The sequence below is a fragment of the Lycorma delicatula genome, chromosome 6 (genome assembly GCF_047948215.1).
Source record: "Lycorma delicatula isolate Av1 chromosome 6, ASM4794821v1, whole genome shotgun sequence".
NCBI lineage: Eukaryota > Metazoa > Arthropoda > Insecta > Hemiptera > Fulgoridae > Lycorma > Lycorma delicatula.
Genome location: NC_134460.1, coordinates 131,853,589 through 131,874,907, shown reverse-complemented (window position 1 = coordinate 131,874,907; position 21,319 = coordinate 131,853,589). Strand labels below are relative to the sequence as shown.

The window sequence follows — 21,319 nt, the reverse complement described above, 5'->3', positions numbered from 1 at the left end:
AAAGGTATTACTAACCTCTTATACGCTAGTTTAATCGTTATAATAAACCCATACGCCGTTATAAAAATGAAGGCCGATTATATATTTTTCATTTTATTTAGTCGCAACTAAAAAAAATTCACAGCGTTGGTAAATTAACTATAAAATGTTATTTCTTAAAATTCGCGAAAAGATTTTATAGAGAGAAAAATATTCACGATTTTTTTAAAATAATTTTTGCGCAGTAAGTCATGCAGTATATATTACACTATCTAGCCTGACAAAATAAATTAAAATAACAGAAATGAGAATACACAAAATATCGGAAATGATTCCTCCAGTAAACATATTATTAATTAGTTTTTAAGTGGATTGCATAAAATCTTTTTTTAAATTAATTAATATTATTAATGCGTATAAAGATGCTCTGAATTAAAAATAATAATAATAATCATTTAAGCCGCTGGACCTGTTGTCAAACAATGTGATTTAATTTAGATTTAGATGTCGAAATCCGAAAGTTTTATTTTAAAAAGAAATGATAGATATATCCCTTTTTAAAATAAATCGAAACAGATAAATCCATTCAACATAAAAATAAAGGATTTTAAATTACGAGAAAACATTACATAATATAGAAGAACGAATCTTGCAAATATATTTGCAAGAATAATAGTATATGTTATTGCATTATGTAACAACATAACTACAATTAACATACTACTTAAAACATAACATAACATACTACTACTTAACAATACTACACAACAAATAAGTAGTAGTTGTTAACATATTACTAAGTAGTAGTAACTAATAAGTAGTAGTAACTACTAAGTAGTAGTTAACATACTATTTAAAAAATAAGTGAAGATTACAGATATACAGCAGTGTGTTAAAAAAATCAACTCTATCAAAATATCAAATGTAATTAAAAGAAAAAATTGTGACGATGTCTATTTTCGGTTTCCTGCAAACAGGAATATAAATGCTTCTATAATTAAAGGTCAACACCGTTTTTTCCGAGAAAAAAAGATCAAAATAAAAGAACTTTTCAAATTACATTTGATGCCTTGAGATAAACGGGATTATTCCAAAATGGAACGAATTACTCAATAGTTCAAACAAAATTTAACAAAATTTCAGACGAAAATTTTAAGTGAGAAGAATATCAATAAAAGAGAACAATATACCGATATGTTTTGTTTTATATAACGTGGTATTATTGTCATTTGTAAAAATAAGTAAACAATTAAAATCCCAGAACTTTCTTGCCGCTTAAAATTCGTTATTGGTTGCAAAAATATAAACATGCTGAATAGAATTATTTTTATTAACAGACATCAATAAATAGAGGTGAGGTAAACGATACACAAAATTCACGCTCATGAATTCGTCAATTTTTTCAAATTTTCTGTAACTGTACGGTCAGAAGTAGTAGGTGGAAAACTGACAGTACAAATAAACTGTAAAAATAAACGAAAATGATTGATCGTTCAGACTTCCCAACATTTCTCACTGGATGAATTGATAACTAACTTAGGATCTACTAGAAATTAGGCTTAACGTATTAGATCATTATAACTGAGAAAAATTTTAAATATAATTGACTGATTAACCCATCTGAAGAGTCTGCACAAGTATAAATTCTAAATAATGGAAAAACCTGGGAAGACTATGAAAAAACTTTCCTGGTATTTTTTAAGCGTTTTACATTTAATTCTTCTTCCAGTGATGAATTGAAAATTTTTTTACCGGCACACCCTTTTTTTATTTTTTTTTTCGCATTTCCCGTTTATCAGTTTACCATTCGTATATTATTTATCGAAACATCCTATTCTATTATCTACTTAAGGATAAAAAAATGTAATAAAGTCATTTTATTTGTTACATTTTGCGTGACAAACAATTTGATGCGTAAAATCTTGCTTATATTTCTTATTGTACTTGTTAACCGATTATAAGATTAAATTTTATCAGTTTAAAGTGCAGTAATGAAAAATGAATTTGCTTCGTTTGGCAAATGCGATTCAAAGTAATGAAGATGAGAAAACATATTTTAAAAACATAGGAATTTTAATAACCAAAACTCTGTTGCAGTAATGATTATGAAACCAGATTGAAAGGTACAAATGATAGGCAATGCTGCAATTGTTACAAACGAGAGTCGAGTAAATTTAAGCGAGTTAGTGACGGTACTTTTTTAACTGAATCATCATGTTTCCGAAAAAATAATATTCTGAACTTATCGTTAGGTTAAAAAATTAAAGAAACCCTAAAATTTTGTAAGCAGGAATTGCATCTTCCAATCATAAGACTAAAGATTATTTTTATAAGCAACAGAAAATAGAAATACAGACCAATTTTCATTTATAATTCAACACAATATCCTTTCCGATTCCAATTAAATATTTGTCGCAAAATTCGTATAATATTTATAGATCCTCAAAACGGGGTTTCACGTACAGTGCATTGAAAGTACGTCAAACGAATCACCGAAACAAAAAACTGAGAATAAATTACAAATTGATCATTTGTTACTTGTGCAAATTTATATATCAACGATATAAAACTGTTAAGGTTTACAAGCAAGTAAGTAATGCGGTTATCACAATTTACTGGTCTCTAACTTTGCAAATTGTGAGTAATGTATTTAAAAAAATTAAAAAATATTAATAAATTTATGTTAAAATAAAAACTATTATTAGGTATCCAAAATTGATTACCTCTTCATCTCAAGAACTAAAATACACTTTACTGGTTCTTATTCACCGCGTGGACAATTTGTATCATCGATTTTCGGTTATTGGTCATTTTTCAAGCTACTGCTTCTTCCGCTTAATTTCGGAGATAATAATACTCGTAATTAGTATTTCTTATTTCGTACACTTAGTAAAAAAAAGTTTTGTAACAAAAAAAAGAAAAAAAACATTATTATTTCTTAAAGAAAAGATGATATATAACGATATTAGAATAAGAATTCCCTTAAAAGATAAACGACACATAATTCAGTCATTACAGAGTACTCTGTAATGAGCTCTAAATAGGACTATACAAATATATTTAAAATGAATAAAAATTCAGTATTAAATAATAATAGAAAATATGAATTTATAAAGTGAATTAAAAAATTAGTATTAATAATAAAAAAAGGGTTAGTAGTTCTTTTTTTAAAATTAAAATGGATGTTCGATGAATAATGAATATGAAAATTAAATGAAATCAGAAAAGTATGATGAAGGATGGTGAGAAGAAACAGTTTTCCAGATGTATCATTGTTAATTTGAGTAATTAAGTTTTGGTTATAGTTCTTCATATTACTTTATGAAGAAAATAAAAAAATCTATTATTAATAAACATTTCGCATAAATACTCGTATATCGATTAAAGAGGTAAATAAATATATATTACAAATAGATAATAACAAATACCAGTAATAAATACGTATATAATAATATACAAGTATACACCTGACCACCACGAGACACGTACTAACAAATCGGGATTTTCCGCTAATGATCGGTGCATTACGGTCCTGTTATCTGAGCACTTATAGTTGTACGGAATGACATCACTCGGACTACTGGTGTTTTATGTGCTAAGCTAAGGGGGACGGACACACACGGACACACACACACACACACACACACACAATTGCCCTTTATTAGGGTAAGAGTTTCTTACGCAAGGAAAAGTGATAATATTATGTTATAGACTGATTTTTTAAACCGGTAAAAAGCTATTAAATATCACACATTTAATCCTGCCGTAAGGATATTTGTCCTTAAGTAACAAAACATGTAATTAAAAAAACTTCGTATGACAATATTTTTAATTATTTGAAACATTTAGAAAAATCCTATTCCCATGAAAAATAAGAAAATCCGTTAAGAAAAAAAAAGTCAAAAGATTAAAAAAGTCGAAAGTTTTAAAAGATTAGGCTTCAGTTTTTAGGGGTCGACTTTTATAAAGAGCGGCATCAATTTTTTTTACATTTGTATTAGAAAAGATATATTTTACACTTAAAGAATTTTTAAATTTTAATAATATTTTTATTTCAATTTTTAATTAACGAATTTTAAACAACTTCATTTACTTTAGTTAACGTATTTTTGGGATTATATAAAGTCGTATTTTCCGGACAATAAAAATGAAAAATATTTTTTTTTTTAAATTCCCACCACTCGCTTTACTAGCATCTATAAACGAAAATATTTTCTTTTCAGATTGCCTTGTAAATCTAACTGAAAGGGCTAGGAACTGTTCTTTAAAATAAACATGAGGTCTATCTTTTACAATAAGAGAAGCTAATTCATTCACTTGTGATTATTTTTTAAAAAACCTCTCGTGCATACGTATACATTTAAAAATAAATGTTAAACAAGTTTAGCGAAAATATCTCTCTTATTATGATTCACATTAAAAGACTTATAGTGTATCATTACAGGTAGCGGAATGAAGAGACTGAAAGTTAATGATAAATTAGAACTGATTATAACATGCGAAATAGAAATTTAGTCTTTCAGCTCTAAACAAAGGATGTAGGTAGATAAAATTAGGAAAAGATATAAAACTTCCAGGCCGGCCATCCAGAAAAAAGTGGTACGCGTCCCTTTTCTTAATTAGGCCCTAAATAAGTTTTAAATAACTTATTAATATAAAGTACATAATAAAAAGCTTAAAATAAATTTAAAAAAGACGAATTAGCCATCCCTTTAAGATATTTCAAATAAGAAATTAGAAAAAATACTAACTGTAAGGTCTTAAATTTGTTGTATTCATAACTTTTTAAATAATCGATTTTTTTTATAAACGGGAACGAACTCCTTTGGGCTATCCCTTTTTAAAGTGGAAAAAGGAAAAAAGGGAAAAGTATGAAAATCTCAGAATAGAATTAATTTTTATGAAAATTAGGGACACATGCTTGATAGATATTCAGACAGATTAAATTTACTGTCGTTTATTAATGTACATATGGCCTTTATTTAAGATATACATACTTTCAAATATTTAAAACGTAAAACAGCGAAATGTTATGCGCAGTAGAACACAAGCTACAATGTAAACCTTACAATGAGTAGGACATGAAGGTGGCAGAACAATAGGGTATCATAAATCATCTGATTGAATAAAGTACCGTAAATAAAATTTCACGCCCGCACGCGCGGACGCATACACCACATACACATACAACAGTATGGTAATACCTTCTCCTTCAAACCCACAAAAGTGTTCTAGAGTGTACCTTTAACACTCAGCGCTCCTTTACCGATAATATATACATTAATGTATGAACTCTACATAATGTACTTAACAATGATGCCGTGTAATCCAAGTTATACAACGTATTAAATTTACAAAACAATAACCGATATTTTGTTTCTTTACTCGTAACAAAGACGATAACTTTAATGTTACTTGAATATACAATACTACTCTACCGAACTCTCTAACTACTTTACTGGTATTGTTGTCTGCATTTTGTAATTTCCATAGGTTTATATTACACACCTGATTCATACTCGCTCATCTTCAGTACACTCACTATATGAAAAAAGTGGGTAAAAGTAGTTGCTAGCAAATGGACCTAACCGTTCTAAAAGACGAAGTATACACAAGTACTATATGTTTGTCTTTTCCTAACTTTTATAAACAACCAAGAACAAGTTATTTTTATCCTCTCACTCACTCTCTCTCTCTCTCTCTCCTTTAAAATAAACATATGAGGTCTACCTTTTACAATAAAAAAATTATTGTAAAAGAAAAGTGATAATGTTATGTTATAGACTGATTTTTTAAACCGGTAAAAACTATTAAATATCACACATTTAATCCTGCCGTAAGGATATTTGTCCTTAAGTAACAAAACATGTAATTAAAAACACTTCGTATGACAATATTTTTAATTATTTGAAACATTTAGAAAAATCCGTTAAGAAAAAAAAAAATAGTCAAAAGATTAAAAAAGTCGGAAGTTTTAAAAGATTAGGCTTCAGTATTTAGGGGTCGACTTTTATAAAGAGCTGCATCAATTTTTTTTACCATTGTATTCAAAAAGATATATTTTACACTTAAACATCCAAGAATTTTTTCAATTTTAATAATATTTTTATTTAAATTTTTAATTAACGAATTTTAAACAACTTCATTTACTTTAGTTGTGTTTTTTGGGATTATATATATAGATAGAGAAAGAGAGAGAGAATAATAAAGATTTATTCCAATTTCATTTTAGATTTTTTTTTAAATTTATATATTTTAGTCCTCACCCATAAAAATATGTAAATTTCCATTCAACGCACAGGATATAGCTTTTGGCAACGACAGCCGCATCAAACCTTGAAATACTTCAACGTTTTCGGTAAACATGTCTGAAAATCTTCATTAGTACCCCATAATACAACGGAATATTGCATATCTAAAAGTTTCAAAAACAAGAGAAGAAATTACTCAAGGAAGTACAAAATATCTCCAAAATTTAGAAATATATCAAAATCGTTTTTTAATTAATCTCCGAGACAAACAACGAAAAGTTCACAGATTAAAACATATAAAAATCATTGATTTTGTACCATTCAGATTTATTAAAAACTATTACTCATTATCATTTTTAATTATACAAGACGTCGCATAATTTTCCAAACGTAGAAAAATAAACTTTATTATGAAAACTATTTTTATTTTATACAACATGCTATATATGTTTTGAAAACACCATTGTTTTGAAAACACATTTCGATGAGTCCGGCATTGCTGAAGATCACGTAAACCCGTAAGTTTTCACACATAGGAAAAACAAACATTTTTTTTTAGTACATTAGTAAAAGATGCAAAGCACAGATTATGTCAAGGAACGCATGACATCATGTTTGGCGTTATGTTAATTAGATTTCAGCTGAAGTTATGTTAATGACGTTGATGATACGTTGCTTGAGATGATTTATGTTTTGTATCTTTTCCTGATGCGCCATGGTCTTCATAAAAAATGTTTATTTTTCCTTTGCGTGGAAACTTATTCTGTACGTAAATATTATCAAATTTAAGTAACTACACGTTTATAAGAACACGTTATGAAGTACCATGCGTGTTGACTTCAACAGAAATCAAATATTTATCATGAATTTTTAAATAAATAAACCGATTGTAAATCACTTTTTTAGTAAAACAAACAATAATAGTTATATTTACTCGTATTATAAAATATGTCCAATAATAGTTAAACAAGCCAGTTTAGTTGCACCTTAAGCAACATATAAATCAACTTGTCAACCTTTAGGTGGATTTATGTACATAGATAATGAACATAAGTACACTTATACAACTACTGTACTTCGACCGCCTCCGACTCAATTTACACATGAGTATTATATGCTTTCCGTACTCTGCTACGTAGATTACCTTCGATCGATTCAGTAAATATAGGGTACCTACGTTTAAACCGTGCTGTTTCTTTTTTAGCTTTCATTTGCGGTTATGGATAACGCATATGAACATGTAGGCACTCATTATCTGCAATTAATATACATACGGCATACGTTATGTGCTTATAAAAGTAAATAATAAAAGATTATTTGATCAAAATTTATTCAGAGCTAAAAAAGAAAGAAATTTCCATATACTTCCTTTAATAAATTAATTTTCAAATTGTATTTCTAGCTTTAATACAAGAAAATTATAAGTTCATTATTGTTAGTGTTGGTCGATTGGAAATTCGAATGCTGGATGAACGGATGTCAAAATTAGGTCATCTCGCTACATGTAGTTTTATTTTTTTACCGCATGTACTTCGAATTCATAGCCTTTTTGGGTATAATGAAAGACGAATCTTGTACAATTAAGTAATAATTAGTCGTGGCCATATCCGAGATCCTATTCGATGACAAACAATACCAGAAAGTCTTCAGCAATCTTTTATTTGGGTTTCCTACATTAGAAAATGTTTTTGATCGACTTGTAAATAATAATATAAAATATTTTATGAACACCTTGTCGATGCCTGAATATGCTGAAACTCCTTTTCGTTTGTGTATCCTTAGGAAAGACCAACGTGAATTTTCCAATGCAGAACTCGGGGCTCTGACAACTTTCTGCAATCAGCACTTACTCCATCCAGAACATCGGAATCTGACCTGTTCCAAGGCCACAAAAATACGTAAAAAAAGTGGTCTACTAAAATTGTTTTATGCTAGTGAAGTAGTTTTCATCACATAACACTTTACGAGATATCCTACCAGACTATCTTGACGAACACTAATAAAAGCGTTTGATCCGGAACAAAGTGCGCATAGTCGGGGTAATACTTCATCTATGATTGAAAAACAGCTTATCCGTGCAATTCAAATGGAATAGAATATTTTGCAATCACCCACCGGGTTGGTCTAATGGTGAACGCTTCTTCGCAAATCAGCTGATTTCGAAATCGAGAGTTCTAAGGATCAAATCCTAGTAAATACAGTTTACTTTTATACGAATTTGAATACTAGATCGTGGATACTGGTGTTCTTTGGTGGTTGGGTTTCAATTAACCACACATCTCAGGAATGGTCGACCGAAGACTGTACAAGACTACACTTCATTTACACTCATACATATCATCCTCTGAAGTAATACCTTACGTGGTTCCGAAGGCTAAACAGAAAAAGAAAGAAGAATATTTTGCAATCAAAATAGTCAAGACACGCGCATACATGTAAATCCATTTTAAAAGAGAGGAAAATTCTGAACCTTTCAGCCTAAATTAAAAGATGGTTTTTTTATACCAAATTAAACGAAGACGTACAGGCTGACAACCCACAAACAACTTCGAGATATCTTTAGAATATAACTTGAAAGAATAAACATATTACCTATAATTTTAGCTAATATTTTTCAAACACTTGTATTAATCAGTATCACATAAGCCTGATACAATAAAAGCGATATCAGAAACATTACCTGTCACGGATCGGTTAAAAATTGTCTCATGTCTTTGCAGGAAAGGAGCGAAGACATTAATAGAACATTATTATACGAAGCTGAGTAGAGGAGATCGCGTTTAACATATCACCATTTTATATGTTACGAAATGAATAATATTTAACTAAATATCATAATAAATTTAGAATTTTGTTTTACCTGATACTTCGAAATTTTTACATGGAGCGGCGTTTACATCTTTCATTTTTTTCAGTCATTCTTCTCAATCGCATGCTTCTTACAATGTTCTGGTTATCGGTTATCAAAATGTATGGCTTACTATCCTGTAACCAGCTACAAACTTTAATTCATTACCACAAGGCACGAAGAACAAAAATGAAAGACGTCAATGAAATTTCCAAGCGGTACCTGCAACAGTAGAAACAAAATTTTAATAGTAAATCCTTTACATTTCAAAATACACCATGTGCAAAATATTGCGTATTATTTTCCACAGTGTCATGTCATAAGTTATCTTAGATTTCCTATCCATTATCATAAGACTTATTCAGTTTTCAGTCCTTTTCCTAACAAATCAAGGTTTTTTTTCCAACAAATAACTTACTCGTTGGCTTTAAATTCCCAAACACTCTAAGCCTACATCTTGGAGTTTTCCACCAGTAGGATCATCTTAGTCGTTCCTATAATGTATTCGTTTCTTATATTCTTCTTCCGCGTAAATCTTCTCGTTAAGCCTTATATTCTCATCGTCACTACCTTTAAATTTTCCTCTGCATCTTTGTCTTCGAGGCGTGCATGTTATTGTCAGCAACACTCTTTCCTTTATTCGTTTTTTCTTCTCATTTTTTCTGATTATCTTTCTTCAGTTTATTAATTCATATGGTGTTTTATATTTTATTTAGCCCTCTTACTCTGTTACTCATCATTTTTCTCTACATTCGAGTTAAGTATTTTTAATTTTATAAATAACTATCTTTTCTTTCAATACCATACGTCCTATGTTTGTTCTGTTCATTGCAGACTACACTTACGAGATTCTTCTTCAACTTTTATTCAAAGTTTTAACATACTCAAATCATTTTCAAGAAATTGATTGCAATTCGTTCTTAATCAGTAACTCAATTAAGTATTTTACACATAAATTATACAATTATCGTTTGTTTGTTTTTTACAAGGAGATTTTTTTTTATAAGACTTTTCTTCTTTATTTCATTCTTAAAAACATTATCGCTTCATTAAATTTAATAATAAATAAAAAATTACCCTTTACCAGAAATAATTGGCAACTTTATGAATTAAATAATAGATTACTATTTTAATGTTTATAACTATTCAAGTCTTTAAAGAAATTAAATTATTTGAATTCTTTGTTAACAAAGTGAAAAACATGCACGATGGATTTTACTTATTTTTTTAACCTCAGCGAAACTTATTCTTATTTTCAAAACTACCTTAATAGTTATTCCTATATTAATTTAACGTGGTTTTATAAATTATAGACTCGAGCTGCAAAAATTAATACGCAATTAAAGTAGGCAGCTTACTTTTAAATATTTAAGTATTCAAATTCTCAAATAATTTATTTTTTTAGGAAATATTTTTCAAAAAATGCATTATAGTTTGTTCTTTAATAGAAATTTATTTAAGTATTTTATGAATAAGTTATATAATTTTTTCTTGGACAATGATTTTTTCTTAAAACTAAAACAATACCTTGCAAGAACCTAATTTGATAAGATCGATTATCAAAAGGTATTGATAAAAGAATAATAAAAACGAAATTAAAGTTCCATACGTTATGCCTGGGTCTACAATTGTGTACGGATCGGAGAGTTGGTCCGTAAAAAGAAGAGAGGAAAATCGAAATCAAAGTTCGGAGATGATGTTTACATCATCTCCTCAAAGAGAATAATATAAAAGGAATGAACGATACTAGATTTTTTAAAATAGCAGAGAGAGATGTCAATGATTAATGAGAAGAAATTTAGGTTGGTAATGACAAAGATGAAAGGATATCCTAAGTATTTAATCTTTGAAAACGAAGAAGAAATTAAATAATAATAAGATAGCTTTGTTATATTACAATAAAAAATCCAAATTTAAATTTGCTTTCCAGCAATTAATTAACCTGTTTAACTTGTTTTATGCATAAAAAGATGCAAAAAACGATCACCTGTTTTATTCTTAACTCCTCCATTAATTCATCATGACATATCTTTCTTTTTTTTCTATTTAGCCTCCGGAATCATCGTAAGGTATTATACTTCAGAGGATGATATTTATGAATTTAAATGAACTGTAGTCTTGCACAGTCTCAGGTCGACGATACCTGAGATGTGTGGTTAATTGAAACTCAACCACCAAAGAACACCGGTATCCACGATCTAGTATAATGTCATATCTGAATCACCTTTCTAAATAAGTTGCTCTTCAGCAAAGAATTACTTTCTTGGACTAACAAATAATAAAATTAATTATTAAAAAAGAAAAAAGGTGGTAAGAATTATTGAACTGGTTCTATTTTCTTAAAGAATCCTTGAAACGGGAATAAAAAAAGATATTTGTGTGTGTGTGTTTGTTTGTGGAAAGTAGGGCAAGGAGAAAGATGGTTGTTAAAAACTATTATAGAATATTGCAAATTAGCGACCATGAAGAATATCAATTTTTAGGCATGTAGGTGGTCTATATGCACCTGTCAGACCTGCATATTTATACCTGAGTTTATTTCATTAGGAAAATTTGAATAACATTTATTTAATTTGTATGGAAAATATTGTCAATATCCGTGGCGGAGTGGTAGCGTCTCGGCCTTTCATCCTAAGATTCCGAGTTTGAATTCCGGTCAGTCATGGTACTACAAAATTAATTATCATCCATCGGTAAGATAAGTTTTACTGTATAAATAAATAAATAGTCAACTATTTTGGTAAATATTAAAAAAAAAAACAACATAAAAATCTTACAAATACAACATTTATGATGTTTAAAATGTGATCAAGTATCCAAGAAATTTATTTTTTAGAAATCTGTAAAAAAAAAAAAGAATTTACTTTTAACTGAAAAAAATATTATGAGCAATTTATTTTATAATTAAGTTCATACTACTCTAATAACGCAACTTTTTCAGAATATGTGGATGTACGCATGTTTTTGTGTTCAAGTAAAGAAAAAAGTAATGTACTATTAAAACTTTTAAGGAAATTTATTAGATTACATATATGATCAATGAATTTTATATTGAAAGTTATTTTCATATAGCAAGTAAGGGGATGTTTTACCCTAAGCATGTTGATCTTTTTTTATAAGAACTTAAATTTTAAATTATGACTTATGTAACCTTTTTTTTTTAACCTTTCAATTTCCCGTATGATTTGTCCAATTACATATACGTTACGAGGAAATTAAAAAATATTTCAACAGGGAAAATAATTAAAAATTCAATAATCAAAGAAATATAAATGTTCAATTTTATGCATATATAATTATAAAAAATGTATAACTATCCCGACTAAGCCCGGAAAGAAAGAACCAAAAAATTTCGAGAACAAAGCCTCGAAAGTACTACTATTTACGAGGAAATTTAAGGGGAATATTATAGTATATAAGTATGCAAATAAAGAAATATGTAAAAAAAAAATTCTAATTTTTGAGTAAAATTTTAGGTGACCGTATCTCCACATCCTTTTGACCAATTATAACCAAAATTAAATGTCATCAATGATCCGTATTCAGAAGTCGTCGTTCAAAACTCCATAAAAATCGGTTAATTCAGTCTAAAGCTAATCAAGTAAAAGATAAATGACGAAAAATGGAAAAAAAATATTTTTCTTATTATATCCCACCCGTACATGAAATTGTTCAAATACATAACTAAAACATACTAATATAATATAATCACCTAATCCATATAAGAATTTGGTTTTGAGTTAAAAACTATAAAAAAAGTTTATTAATAAAATAAAAAAAGTTTATAAACAAAAAGTTTATAAAAAAAATAATAAAAGTTTATTAATAAAAAAAGTTTTGCTCTCATCCCTTTGTGGGGGGTTTGAATAAGATCAAATGTCGTAAGAAAATATTTTAGATTCCTACAGTATTAAATTATCTGAAAAAAAATTGACCTAATTTTTGATTAAATTTTGAGATACCGGGGCCATAATGTCCACATCTCCCTTTACCCTTGACCGATTTTAATCAAAAGTAAATAATTTCAATTTCCCATACATAGAAATCGTCGCGCTAAATTTCATCCAGATCGATCCACCCGGTCTGGAGAAATAAAGAAAAAAGCAGGCCAATGACGTATCTACATACATAAATCCTTTCCACATTTATTTTCCTTTTTTACTGGTCGATACGACCAGTTTTTTCCACAAAACTGGTTAAATAATTGTTCATATTACTTCCTACAAACAAAAAGGTTAGTAAAACTTTTTTTCAAATGTTTTTAAAAAATTAATAAATATGTACTGAAAAGAAGTTAAGAAATTAATAACCACAAAATATTTAATTGAGAAAATGTGTTAATTAATTTACTTGTGATTCATAAGTTCATAATTGTCAACAGCCTAATTCGTAATAAAAAGAAAAAGAGAATGATCGTTAAGAGCAATAGAAGAGAGAAACAAGAAAAGACTTACTTTAAATTGAAACATTTTCATAAGAATTTGAAAAACAGATAACGTTATGTGTTTTTTAAATAGGTATTTAAAAAATACTTTTTACTTTTTTTTCGATAGGAGGAGGAAAAATTTGCAACCGGACACCCAGCAGCCCGCGCTACTGGGTGTGTGAGGTTTCTCGCAAAGTGCGGAAACCACTAAAACACCTCTCCCTTTTCTACAGCAGCTCGTGAGTTATGCCTTACGGCATAACTCACAGGCCGTATCACCTGCGAGTTTTCTCGGGTTGAGTTGGGGAGTCCTGGGCATGTTAGCAGCGGGAACGACCCCAAGAGGCCTCCGTGTGCCTCCTTATCCAGGCTGTCCCCTCACCATTCATACTCCTGACAATTATCCTTTCTGATGTTCTTCGGCCATCTTTACTCTCAGGATCCTTTCTGCTAAGGTGACGACCCCCCCCCCCCCCAAGAAGTCTCGTTGGCCAGCATCAGGTCTAGTAAGTAGATTGTCTACATCCAGCTAACCAACTTCCGCACAGCATCAAGCTCTCCCGTCCGCCCACCTTCCGCACTCGAAGGTGTGTCCTACTGTATCCTCACTGCATCCTAAAAAAAATACTTGGATTTATGATTACTGGAGGAAGAGTTCCACCAGAATATGATGTATATTACCACACATAGAGTGATTCGATGGGTTAAAAAAAAATAATGAAAAATTTCTGAGGCGGGAGCAGATTATAATGAGATAAGATTGCAAATAATACGGATGTAATTTCAAAACTGTGTCTCTAAATGAGTGCAAGATAATAGAAAATTAAAAAATCTTCTTTCACAGCCATGACAGCACCTGAATAAAAAATATAAAATAATGGATAATAAGTAAAACATAGATTATTGATATAGCTGAAGCATAAAAGGCAAAATGTGTAGGACAAATCAAGTAAAATAAGCTATATGCTTGAGGAAGAATTTGTTAACTAACGCGATTTCAGTGGAAACAAGGAAAATATTACAAACATGTCTGTCATATTTCTCAGTACGCATAAGAGACCTAGTTAATAGGAAAATAAAATAAAAGGTTTTGAAATATAGAAAGATTCTAAAAACAAAGCAATGTAATAAAAGGAAATTTTGGAAAAATTTAAGAAAAAGTAGAAATAATTAATCATATATATACAGAAGCAAGATAGAATAGTAAAACTAGCAATGGAAGGCTGTATTAAAGGGAGAAGATCTAGAGGAAGACGGAATTTAACGTATTTACTAGTTATGAAAATATGAGCTGAGGAATCAATAAAGATTTAATAATAAAAAAAAATCATTGGATAGAGTTCCTTGGAGAGCTGCTGCCATCTAATCTTCGGATAGAGCACCGGAAAAAATACTGTGAAATGAAACAGAAAATTGCCGAAGTATTACTAAGATCATGTGGATATAATGACATAAAAAGATTAACAAAGATAGCCAATAATTGGTTTCAAATATACTGAAGAGTTAGAGAAAGTAGGAAGGAAAGCTGAATTTCAGCATTAAAAAAACCAAAGGCTACATACGAGTTCACCCGCAACCCAAATTTTATACCAGATCGTTTCCCAGTATGCACTTGTTTATTCTCAGGACATAACCCGGTACCTGTTAACTTTATGACGCTTCCCTATTTTGGGGTCTGACCGTTAGTGTTGGCTAGCATTGATTCTCATTTTCATAATCTACAGAGGTTTCTTCCATTTCCTGCATTTTACAAAAATATAATTTTTGTTATTAATAAAATAATACGTATATTTTTTTAAATGAACATTCCATTAATTGTTAATTACGGTATTAAGACCGACGATAAATTAATTTCTTAAAATTTCAAGGTTTTCCTAAAATGCACTGTGCGGATGCGCGAAGAAACAAAGACAAGGAACGTCTCGCGACAACCGGGAGTGCGTAGCCTGAACTGTCACGAAGCAGACCGTATAATTTTTCGGGGTTTACACCACTCCAAAGATGTGGCGGAAATGAATCGGGGTCGTATAACAAAATTCGAGCAATGCGCATACATTAAAATCGAAACTGTAAGGGGCAATACGCTACCACATTTAACAGTCGTTACGGCAAGTGTATGGTGATGAAACTGTAGATCGCAGCACAGTGTTGGCATAGAACGTTTAGGAAAGACAGAAGTCGTATGCAAAAGAGCTACCCAGGGCCGACCGTCTATCGCTGTAGACAACGCAAATATCGCTATTGTTGACATAGTGACCGACTTAGACCATCACATGACAGCGAAAGAAATCGAAAATGAATCCATAATTCCAAAAACTTCAGTACACCGTATTTTAACGGAATATCATTTTCACAAAAAAAAAGGTCACAGAAAAAGTGCCGGGTCTCAAAATTGTACCGAAGAACTGCATACACTTTATGAAAAAGACCAGCTATTGATGAATTATGGATACGCGATTTTAAAGTTAAACTGAAGTCATAAAGCAAATTATCGGCTGTTGGATTTTTGTCCGAGGTCTATAATTTTTTTTTTAATTTTAGACGTTCCGTAATAGCTCTATATATGAAGTATAAATTTTCAAAAAATTGTTAAAAAATATTTAAACCGAAGGGTGAAGAGCAATAGAACAAAGATATTTCAATTTTAAGAGGTGGGGGTTGATTTTTTCATTTTTTTATATATTGTAGAAAACAAATTTGCTTTAATAAAGTTTTCTCTAAAATATCTCTGAACTAAATCGAAATTGGTTTTTTCGCGCCATCCACACTTTAACGAATTTTAAAAAAATTATTATGATCCATACTCATATTTGGAAACATGTGAACCAAAGTTGAAGAAAATTTCATTTGTCTATAACTCTGGAACCAATGAAAAAAAGTATACATGAAATATCGTTGAAAAGCTCTCAACGAGGGTTTATTACTGCAGTTAAGAAAAAGATCAGAATCCAAATTTTTTTTGGGATGTGCACTCCAAAATTCAAGGGGAGGTGTACAACTAGGTGTTACACTCCTAAATCCAAAATTTCAACATCCTACGGCTAATCGTTTTTGAGATACGTACGTACGTACAGACGTCACGCTGAAACTAGTCAAAATGTATTCAGGAATGGTCAAAATGGATATTTCCGTTGAAATCTGAAAACCGAAATTTTTCGCGATCATAATACTTCCTTTACTTAGTGCAAGGAAGTAAAAATGAATAACAATCATACTTCACTTCAAATGAAAATATTTTTGCAAATAAAAATGAGATAAAATATTTAAGGCCCATTATAAGCGATCTATAGTAACTCTTGCAAGAAAATTATTAGCTGTTATTGTTTCAAGAGCAGAGATGGGCTTAGTAATCACTTAATACGGTAATAATTACAATATCTTTTCTTTCCATGATTTTATTTTTCAAATAGTATTTCATTACCATCGCAATAATAGTTAATTTTGATCATTATATGCATTTTTTGATTCAACTAAACAGAACGAATCAGATTTTTTTTAATTTAAAAAAAATAAATGAACCCTGCCTAACTGAAATACCTATTATTGGGGAAAATGACTGATAATTGGAAAATGTCAATCAAAAACCTCTTAAGTTGGGTGAGGTTATTGAGGAAAAAGTTAATTATATTATTGCAGTTAATGGTACTATTCTTAATGTTTTTCTCTTAGTGATTGTAAAGCCATATAACCTCTTAATATTAGTGTCAATTCAGAATATATATATTACATTCAATTTTTTTTATTACTTTCAATTTAAGTTTCAGAATTTTTCACTTTAGTATTAATGTTAGAGATAAGATCCATTAACAATGGCTTAATTTACATCAATTTCAAACGTTAAGGACCCTAGAAAGTAATTCCTGGGTATTTTATATTCAATCCAGATTTTGCTACAACATTTTTTTTTGTAACATAGTTATTTCCAATATTCAAATACACATTCCTGACAATGTCAAAATATATATAATTTCCATTGAAATTTCATTTAAATTAACGTTTGAAATGTGAAATGAAAAGGGTGTAAGGATTTTGAAGAATGGGAGAGAGAGAGAGAGAGAGATAGGATAAACATTTTACTACACATGACGTATTTATGAAAGGCTCTAAAATCCATAACAAAGAAGACAAAAATTAATCTGTTACACAGTATTAGTACTGTTAAAATTTACACAAGTAATATGTAAAAAAGACACGGCTGAGGTAACAAAGGAATCTATCATTTTCGATTATACAGGTTAACAAGCACGTAACGTAAATATGGTGAGGTGTAGAATATATAAATAAAAGTTGTGAGATTCATTCATAAATTGTACAAGGTCAAAAGAAATATTATTGTATGAACCTTGAAATTTCGCGCTAAAAGCTGGTTCTATCGTAACTAAATATTTAGAATAAAGCAAATAATAAAATAAAATCATCATACAAAGTTGTGCGTAATCATTAAAAAGGGAAATACTAAACTAAAACCGATGAGTACTATAAACTATATTTTACCGATGAGTTTGAAGTTTTAAAATTTGTTTCAAAATAATATTAAAGCATTGATTATTGTCTTATTTCCCAATAATTTCTGCTAAACAAACAATTTCATTAAAGAAATTTTTTCTTAAATTTTTATTCCAGTTAAAATCTACATGAAAACATTACTTCAGTGACTTATAAAATATATATATATATAGATAGATATATATATATAGATATATATTTAGATATAGTTATATCAAGAATGAAATAATTTTAGACTAAAGTCAGATAAAATATTTATAAACAAATAGTGTAAAACAACTTTTACAAGGAAATCATTATCTGTCTTGAATTATTAATAGTAGATCACATGTCTATATTATTGTAAATGATCGTTACAGTATTTTCCTCTCCTTAAGAAATAAACATGAAATTTATTTAAAGAAAATCTTTTTTACAAACTACATTTTCGTCCGCCGTCATAATAACTGTTACATTTATTTATCATACATAAATGTTTTTTTCAGTATTTTTTTTATTTTTAACGATTTTGTACTTAAATAACTATTACTTGTAAGAAAAGATGGTAAATTACTAAAAATATCCACATTGGATGAGGACAATGAGAGAAAATGATTAATTAGGTCAGCAGTTCCTAAACGTTTTTGATTCTCGATGCCCTTACTGAATCCAAATTTTTCCAAGCCACCATAAGTTATATTCTAACAAGCACACTTTGCGAAATAGCCAGTAAACTTTGTAAGGGTTAGGTAAAAATAAATAAAACATATTATTACACATTAAACAAATTCAACTAATTATAATAATTAGTGGGATCAGCGATCAACACCTATTGATCGCCACACATTTTGGCAAATCGTGTAAGTTAGCTGGACATAGCCACCGTTATCCCCTTCTCCATATTAATTTTCACGCGATACTTAGATTTTATCACAACAATTGCTAAAAACCTAGATTTGTACAAATCAGAAGTCACAAAGGAATTAGAATTCTCAGAGCTTAACAACAGATATTCATCTTTTACTGACTTCCAAAATTCAGTTAATTCCTTGGTGTTAAATTTTGTTTCAATGTATTGTCGCAAAACACAAGTCAATTTCTTCTCCTGCAACACTAGATTCAGATAAGAGCAGTGGTATTAAATGGATCTTGAATCCAGACAAATTTATCTATATTACCATTTTAAAAATATTTCTTAAAGCTGTTTTAAGTGTTCTTCAAAAATGGATTTCATACCTAGAGAGAAATTAACTCCATTGGAGGTCAAAAATTGTTGCAATAAGGGGATACAATACTTGCCTTCATTCTTCATTCCTTCTTCATTCACTTCTATTTTTCAATAGCTTTAGATTTTTTTTGTAGAATTAATGAAACAAAAATTTTCTCAATAAAAAGGTGCTGTTGCTCCCTGCAGGAAAAGTTACAGAGCATTCAGCTTTTCAAAAATGTCTCATAAATAAGCTAGTTTTATAAAAAAAAAATCTTCATTCAAAAATGTTCAGTATATTTGTGTTTCCCCTATTTAAGTAAAATATAGATTTCTTGTTACAGTTCAAACCTACAAGACAACAAAGCGTTTGTTGCACTGTAATACAACAGAGAAATGTGTTTGGATCCATATCTTCAGATAAGTTCTTGAAAAATCTTCACTTCAATGGCCGAATTTTTATAAAGTTTACTGCATTCTCTACATATTCTAAGACTTGGTTTAATATAGGACTCTGATATTTTGACATTAGTGCTACTTTGTGAATAACACAATGGGTCCGCAGTGCTTTAAGGGCTTTGATTCAAATAAAAACCAAGCCTGCAATACTTCACAATAGCCAGACATAGAATGAGCAAAATCAATACCAACACACTTTGTCGACTCCAAACTGTTTTTGAATATAAAAAAGTACCTAGGATCTCAAACAAGTCTTGAGCCTTTACATTAGCAGTGATAAAAACCCTTTCCTTTTGCAGAAGAGAAGGTCATCTACAATGTTATTGTAATCTATAAACCAAACATAGCAAAATCAAGTGAACATAATCATCGCCACCGCAGTTATCATTATTATTTTTACCTTTGGTCTTATCCAGCTGCAAGTCAAATTCCTTCCCTTTTAATTTTTCAATTAACTGATCATTAAGATCCTCCGCTCTCAGTTTTATTTTGCAGCTGATGCTGATATTGGATTTTGAGTAAAGATACTTTTTAAAGTAGCTTCCCAGCTTACTCACCAACCATAATGTTCACCATACAACAGCAGGTAAAACGCAACTGTATTGGGTTTCTTACATTTTGCAATCCAATGTCCTATCTTGTATGATGCTAGCAAATCATCGCTTAGTATTGATGTCTGCTTATAAAAATTACCCTTTTCTTGATTTAATTTTTTTAGCTTCTTGCTAAAGTAGTCACAAGATTTATTAATTAGAGTGGGATGAGTGGTTTTTAAATGGCATTTTAACTTACTTGGTAGCATGCACTCTGGTGCTAATCCTTTCATACACACAACACATTATGGTTACTCTTTGCCAATGATTTCTATCGACATAAAACCAAAATCCAAATAGCTATGATCATATTTTCAATTTTTACACTTCACACTTTTGCCACTGGTTGACAATGTACACTCTTTATTTTTACACTTACAATGCTTATTGCTGTTTTGTAAATATCAATCCTTTTTTTAAAAATGCAAATGAGAAAAAATACTTCAAAAACTTCACTTGACAGTCACCAAAAACTAACAAAACACAAAACACAAAAATCATGCAAAACCAACATTTACTTATAAATGAACATGAAGAATCAGAAAATAAAATTCACAAGAAAGTTCTGAATTAATTTAACATTTAGCAGATGTTTAACAGTAGATACTGAAAGTCTATCCTTTTCTGCAGTCCAAATGTTCCCTGTAGTTGAAAAAAACTCTCTCAACTGGAGCAAATCCAGTTTGCGAAGACATCACAAACAAATATTTAAAAAAATTGCTTTTCACTTCTCTTCAATAGTATCTGGTATTTTTTCACAACTTGAACCACAACCTACCCTTTGGTTTTGATTACTCGGTTTAACAATGAACGTCCATCAAATAGGTCATCAATATTTATGGAATCTCTTATAATTTCATTATCAACTTGTGTACTATCTTCGAAATCAGACCAGGCAATTTCAGTTCATAAATTTATCCACTGAAACTTACTAACTTTATCAAAACTTATTTTCCAAGTACTGGATACTAAAATTATAAAAATTGTCTACGCTTGAGAAAAATTTTTGTTCCTGAACATCACATTATTTTCTTTCAGAGTGTACAGAAATTCTTTGGCAGAAGATGGTAT

At 29.6% G+C, this 21,319-nt stretch overlaps 1 long non-coding RNA gene across 4 annotated transcripts in view; it reads right to left on the bottom strand.

Annotated features, from left to right (window-relative positions):
- The window catches only part of LOC142326843 (uncharacterized), a 118,417-nt gene that overhangs the window by 86,537 nt on the left and 10,561 nt on the right, over positions 1–21,319 (bottom strand). For 3 of the 4 annotated variants that reach the window (XR_012756877.1, XR_012756874.1, XR_012756875.1), the window contains exon 2: positions 9,091–9,300. This is a non-coding gene — a long non-coding RNA (uncharacterized LOC142326843). Of the gene's footprint in view, positions 1–6,251; positions 6,395–9,090; positions 9,301–21,319 lie in introns of those variants that run through there. The other variant, XR_012756876.1, reaches the window with a different exon arrangement.